Here is a 7,754-nt window from a genome sequence, read left to right as displayed (position 1 = left end):
GTATTTAACTATGTATTTTGCGAGATCATTGTAGGAAGCTTCAAAAATTACTTTTCATCATCACTTCTTCACGTTTCACTGTGTACAGAATTCACATTTCCACAGACGAGTTCAAGGATTTTAATTCTAGACTCCCGGCTAGAAATGGGTTCGCTCAACCTCGTAAGACTCACTGGGGAACTGTCGGATACGACAGATAGTGGATCCGGTAAAGAAAGCCAAACACTACGCCTGAGTACGCCATTACGCTGACCACGTGGAACCCAGGCTATCTGAATGAGCCGTCGTCTTAATTGACCAAGGTCCTAGTGAGCTGTTGTGCTACGGGAACTGAAATCAATACATTTTTCAGAATGGTCGCTATGTAATCTCCCAGTATTTAATAAAAATAATAGTTTTTCCACTTTCAGTTTTGTTTACGCATTTAATAGCCGTAATATTTATATATCATCGCAACATTTTCTATAAGTGCAAGTCCCAGCTTAAGCCAAGGAGAAGCAGTGCAAGGAAGTAGTGAGCTGCCTGACTGTAAACAGCTCCTAGAGTTGTTTATATATCAGCACATAGCTGGTGCAATCTCTACTAACGGATTACATCAGCCTAATGTTACAGAGGGAAATTGGTTCAAGTCTAACACACGTACACACCTTGTTACCTTGTTTAGCGAAGGCAGAAGGGAAAAAATCTTATAGCCAGATGAGATTATATATTTAATAGTAGCTTATTTAATAATACTTTTGATTTTCACTGACGAGAAAACATTAATTTAAGACAAATTATATTTTCAAACAGCAGTTTAGTGATTATCATAAATACTGAACATAGCTTACAAGCGCCAGCTTGTGTTATCCGGAGATTTCCAACGAACAAACTCATGAATCAAAATCAGTGAGTGAACATTTTAAGCAAACAACCGAGCAGTCTTTCCTGTCCGACTCCTCGGCTGAATGGTCAGCGTTGAGGCCTTAGGTTCAGAGGCCCCTGGCTTCGATTCCCGGCTGGGTCGGGGATTTTAATCACATTTGATTAATTATTATGGCTCGGGGACTGGGTGTTTGTGTATGTCTCAACACTTTTCTCTTCATATTCAGACAGCATATTACACTAACAACCACCACAGAAACACGCAATAGTGATTACATCCCTCCATATAGGCTGAGCGTCAGGAAGGACATCCAGCCTTGAAACAATGCCAAATCTCATGTGCTAGAAAGTTCGCATCCCCACACATGTGAGAAAATTAGTATAAGAAGAACCGTGTGCCTTTCTCTGTCTATTGATATCGTGATCAAAATCACGGGATCTCCATGTATTTACATGGAATCTAAACCACAAAGGCGTTACTTTTCAATAGAATCCCACAAAAATCAACCATAATCATATTTCCCAGTCAACCTATATAATTAGCTTGTAATGCATTGGACGGGATTCAAACCGTGGCCTCCTTGGTTTCATCCAGTAGAGCAAGGGTCTTTGAGACAAGAAGTGTCAAAAGTGCATTTCCTCCCACTCTTTCCTTTGTATATGTAAAGAAATATGATCCCATATTATCTAAATGTTGCGTATTTCATAAACTATGCAGCATGTAAATTGACTCAAAGATACTGAAATTTCACAATTTCCAATAACTCTGGAGTCTGAAAAAGTCGAACAACATTGGCAGCAGCCCTGAAGTTGGATTTCCGAAGTATTTCATTTTCAGACCAGATAAATGTTCCGTCTGCACTCTACCTAACTGAGACTCAGGTCTCATCCTTCTTACGTCCTAGCCTTTTCCACCTCATCTTCGCCGAAAAGCTATCTGTGTTTGTTGTAGTGTCAAACTGCAAGGAAGGAAAGAAAACTGTAATCGGAATTCTGGATGCTTATTTCCTAACGTCTTACTCAAAGGAAGACACCTTATTTCTTCAAAAGTTTCTAAGAACTTCCATCTATCTGGTACCTATATAATCAATAATTCTCACTATTTACTTTAGAAGTTAGAGTACAGTAGAAATGGCAAACCTTAGATTACCCTTAGATAAGAGTGTAGAAAATTAAATACTTACGGGCTGTTACTCTCCATGATTATGGAAGAACTATTTACGGTCATTTAGCAAAAGGAGAATCAATACAGATTTTCATCGCAAATTATTTTGTTACCAGCGTTAGATTCAAGAGTAGACAAAATACTCTACTGAAATAATTTAATATCCCTTAAAATATCATTAATTGCGAGTAATTTTGGTCTATACTAGCATTCCTGAATCTCAGTTGAAGTCAATTACAGTACGTCAAGTTAATTTATATTTGTTCCAGGTTCAGTTTATTAATTTAAGCACTTAATATCTCCTCTTCCTAATGCAGGAAATAGCCAATCAAATGAGAACTGAAGGAAATTTCTCCATTACTGGAGGATTTGCTTTGGGAATAAAGTCCGGTTGGGGCTAGAGAATAACTCAAATGTCTTCGTCCCCTCAATCAGAGCGTGCGGAATCGTGTCTCCCATTTCCAGCTTCACCAGAAATGACACGAATTGCCATACCAAGTTTATTTCTATTATTAATTCCTATTCTTATTCTTGACCTTATCCCCAGTTTATTGGAGGGTCAGCGTTTGATGTGAATTTGGCTATATTGCACAGCCGGGTGCCCTTGCTGATGGCAAGGGCATATATGAGAAGAGAAGTATTGCGTGTTTCTATGGTGGCTGATAGTGTGGTATGTTGTATGTAAATGAAGAGAAGTGTAGTAAGACGAACACACATACTGCGTCAGTGATCGAGAGGAATTAACCAGACGTTGTTAAAATCCTCAATCTGGCCAGGAATCGAACCCGGAACCCTGTGAACCGTAGGCAACTACGCTGATCTTTCAGCCAATGAGCCGGACTCTAATATGAATGTCCTAACTGGGCAATGAGTTTAATTATTAATTAATCTGGAAACTGTAGTTAATAAGAAATCGCGCATTTATACATTTAGGTGAGACGCTTCTATTTTACGTAAATTGAGTAACTGATGTTGAGATTGCTTCAATGAGAGCATAGGAGGCAATAAAATGGGTGATGCTATTTTAAATAGTCTAAAAAAAGATAATCGTTACGAAATTCGCGGTGGAGGGAACAACCCCTCCTATTGACCAACCGATAGTGGTAGGCTATTTCTCCCCTCCAAGACCTCCACGCGGTATTTAGACCGGTGTATATAAGACAGATTGAGAGGTGGACAGGTATCAGCTGCCAAGTAGCTACAGACTCGAACTGAAATGGCTTTTAAGGTAAGATGTAGGTTATGATGGAATAATGGTTACAGGGTGAAATTTTATACGGTAATGATTGAAGATATAATGCTTACTGATAATCACTTTCGTTATCGACAACATCATTGTCATTAGCAACGGAATGTGATGGTTGATTCAGATAAAACTGAATTATTATCGACCTTAAACTTACAGGTCACATTGGATATTCGTCCCATAAAATTTGAATCCTATCAATAGAGTGAGCTTGGATTGAAACCGGAAACTATTTTACACCGGAATCACTGCCCGGCTCCATGGCTGAAAGGTTAGCCCGCTGGCATTTGGTCCCGGGTTCGATTCCTCACAACCTTCATTGGTTAATTCCGATTATAGGTAGGGCCCCATCCTCACAGAAACTCAGGTCACCCATACGGCGTAGGTTCGAAAGACCTGCACCAGCCCTTTTCTGAGGCCACACGTTGTTATAATAATAATAATAATAATAATAATAATAATAATAATAATAATAATAATAATAATTGATGAAGCTGTGCGTATAAACCGGCTTCGGTGATGGAGTCATGTGAGGCGAATGGAGGAGGATGGGTTACCTAGGAGAATAATGGACTCCGTTAAGGAGGGAAAGAGAAGTAAAGGGAGACCACGACGGCGATGGTTAAACTCATTTTCAAACGATTTAAAGATAAGAGGTATAGAACTTAACGAGGGCACAGAACTAGTTACAAAGAGGATTGTGGTGGCGTCTAGTAAATTCACAGAGGCTTACAGACTCGCTGAAAGGCATAACGGTTTATAACGAAGATGTACGTATGTTATTATTACCGGAAGCACTAGCAGTAGTATCAAAGAGAAGAACTCCTCCAGGGGCTAATAACTTGTCAGACTTATATTCCAATTGAGTTTGGCATTACTTCCGCTAAACCAGGAATTTTTCTATCGATGGTACATGAAAGATTGATAGCTAGTACGTTAGGATCCGGAGGCAGTAGAAATATCATTTTTTTAATTTTTTACACGGCACCGACAGAGGTCGTATGGCGATGATGGGGTAGGAAAGGGCTAAGAGTGGGAAGGAATCTGCCGTAGCCTTAATTAAAAAGTGCCTGGTGTGAAAATGGGAAACAACGGAAAAATAACTTCAGGTTTATTGACAGTGGGGTTCGAACCCACTAGCTCCCGAATGCAAGCTCACAGCTGTCCACCCCTAACCGCAGAGGAAACTCGCTCGATAAAGTGGAATCCGAACCCAGAATCTTCCAAATGCACGCTGACAGCTACGTGACCTACACCGCGTAGCCAATCGCTCGAGTAGGAGTACCTAGTAATAACTGCCCTATCTATACAACAACTTATTTGTGTGAAAGTGGGTATTTGGGTAGTGTATTTGAAGAATAAATATAGAAACAGTCTTCATGTTGAGCGTGACCTCAGGCTGAAGAAGTCTAATATCAAAAAGGCAGGCTCATTCATCTCACTAGTTGTGAAATATTTGAACATAGAAACATATATGTAAGTAAAAAGAGGCTGAAGTTCAAGTTTTAAATTAAAATTCCCTGGTGCTATCAGAACAAGGGGTCTTTAGGCCTACCGGGCGACCGATGGTCAAACTGAACGCCGGCAGTTTATGAGGTGACGCCTGGTCAGAGTGAAAGATCCTCTCGGCCGTTATTCTTGACTTTCTAGACCGGGGCCGATATCTCACCATCAGGTAGTTCCTCAACAGTAATTATGTAAGACGAGTGGTCCTCAAGTCCAGGTAAAAATCCTTGACATGTCCCAAAATCAAATCCATGGCCTCCGGGTCAAAGGAACACATGCTACCTCTACATCACGGATTATATAATACTAGATTCAGCGATGGAAGGGGATTCAACCAGCGTGGGCTCAGCTGAGGAGCTGCTTGATATGAGAAACCGTAATTTGGTCAAGAAAGCTCATCATTTCGGTTGACGATGTCATCACGCTATTCACTTAACATTCCAGTACATACTGGCCATCTTGAGGACAGCAGTCGTCTTGGAAGTTCGAAGTTCTTATTGATCTGTGCAGACGATGGTGACGGAGACTCCTAAAGACCGGCGCCTGAATGTCCCGTACCTGATACCTAACACCAATTCTAATAATGTAAAAATATGAACAATTACATTATAAAGGAAGAAACTTCGTGATTGTGTGTGTCTCTCTCGAGGATAATCTCGTGAAGTACTCAACCAATTTCAGAAAACACATTTCTTTTAGATTGGCATAGAAGTTACAAGTTACTTTACGTTGCACCGACACAGATAGGTCTTATGACAACGATGGGACCGGAAAGGCCTAGGAATGGGAAGGAAGAGGACGTGACCTTAATATTAAGGTGCAGCGCCAGCATTTGTCTGGTGTGAAAAATGGAACCACGGTAAACCATCTTCGGGGCTGCCGACAGTGGGTTCGAGCCCATATAATACACATCATCATGTCATCTTAATAGGCGAGAGTCCTTAAAATAGAATACGCTGCTTGAATTGTAGGTCCTAGTAAAATGGAACCCACCTCATGTACCATGAATCCAATTTTCTAAAAAATGTTCAGATACATTTTCTTAACTCCAGTAATTTTCCTGGAAAATAATATATGTGTGTGCTGTGGCGTATACTTTATCGAACAAAAGCCAATCTAACGGGAAAAATATTAGTCTTACAAACTAAAGAAGCACACATGCTGGACTTAGAAAACAGTTCCCATTAAAACATTCATAAGCATTTTCTTCGATACTCCCCCCCCCCCCCCAACACTTTGGCGCAACAACTCCGAAGGGCCATAGACTACCAAGCGACTGCTGCTCAGCCCGAAGGCTTGCAGATTACAAGGTGTCGTGTGGTCAGCACGATGAATCCTCTAGGCCGTTATTCTGGTTTTCTAGACCGGCATCGCTATCTCTCCGTCAGATAGCTCCTCGATTGCAATTTTGTAAGCTGAGTAGTCCTCAAGTCCCGGGAAAATACCCTGACCTCTCCGGGAATCAAACCGCAGTCTTAGGGTAAAAGGCACATACGCCACCCCTACACCGCAGGACCGGTTCTTCGTTACTGCATTTGCCAGAAAATCGTGCTTTCCGTGTTAATGGAACAATATGAACATGCGGCCCCAGGCGGTCGCACGTGTGGTCTAGTGCGCGAAGTCGTAATAATAATAATAATAATAATAATAATAATAATAATAATAATAATAATAATAATAATAATAATAATAATAATGTGTCCCAGTAACTACTTGTGACGGTTTTCGGAGACACCGAAGTGCCGTAATTTTGTCCCGAAAGAGTTTTTTTACGTGCCAGCAAATCTACCGACACGAGGCTGAAGTATTTGGGCACCTTCAAATACCATCGGACTGAGCGAGGATCGAGCCTGCCAAGTTGGGGTCAGAAGGCCAGCGCCTCAACCGTCTGAGCCTTTCAGCCCGGCTGAAGTCGTAATTAATGTAGGTGAAGCACATGGAGCAATATCACAAAAACCTGGAAGATGATCTGAAAATAGACTGCACAGTAAACGTTAGAATTTATAACAATCAATAAGCATATCCTACAAGATATATTTTTAGTGAGTAGTACCGTATCTCATTAGGCAGTGTTTAAATAAAAACAAGGGGCTGCCTAGTGGAGCGTAAAGGGGTGCTCGGTTCACGCGGAAGGACGTGAGTTCGATCCTTCCCCCCCCCCCCTTCATGAAGTCGAAAGGTTTAAGAAATTAGGTTTCCACTTGCGTAGTTGCATATGGCCTGGAAGTTCACTCACATACACCAATAATGAGTAGCAGGTTAATTCCTGGGGGCAAAAGGTGCTGGGCATAGAATCAACCGCTCTATTCCACTCAGTGTCGAGGTTAGAGACAGAAGGTGCCTTCACGTTCCACTCCTCCAAGGCCTTCGTGGCCTGTACGGAGATGGCTTTGCATTCTTTAAGGAAATACACGCGCTTCTTCTAGGGTAGATTCAGTTCGCTTGCGTTCGACTATGGAGGTGAGGAAACAAGGGAGGTCTTTTGAGTTGACGCCGTAGAGGTGACCTACGGGTCTGTGAGGATGGGACCCAACCTATGATGAATTTTAATGCTGAAGACGGCACACACACACACCCAGTCCTCAAACCATCGGAATTAACCAATAAAGTTTAAAATCCCCGATCCGGCCGGGAATCGGACCCGAGACCCAGTGGATTAAAGGCCAGGACGCTAACCATTTAGCCATGGAGCCGAACAGATGACCTGCTGACACATGGTCAGTGAGAAAAATCTCGTGCGGTCTACAAAGATTCCACGATCGAATTCCCGACTCTTACATGCGGCAGCTACTCAATTGCCATTACGTGCCTTATCAAACTCCCATTCTAACACCAAGACGGAGACTGAAATCCTTATCGAGCGAGTTGGCCGTGTGGTTAGAGTAGGCTGTGCGTCTTGCATTCGGGAGATAGTGGGTTCGAATCCCACCATCGGCAGCCCTGAAGATAGTTATCCATGGTTTCCCATCTTCA

Source organism: Anabrus simplex, chromosome 1 (genome assembly GCF_040414725.1).
Source record: "Anabrus simplex isolate iqAnaSimp1 chromosome 1, ASM4041472v1, whole genome shotgun sequence".
Lineage (NCBI taxonomy): Eukaryota > Metazoa > Arthropoda > Insecta > Orthoptera > Tettigoniidae > Anabrus > Anabrus simplex.
This window is presented reverse-complemented; position numbering follows the sequence as displayed.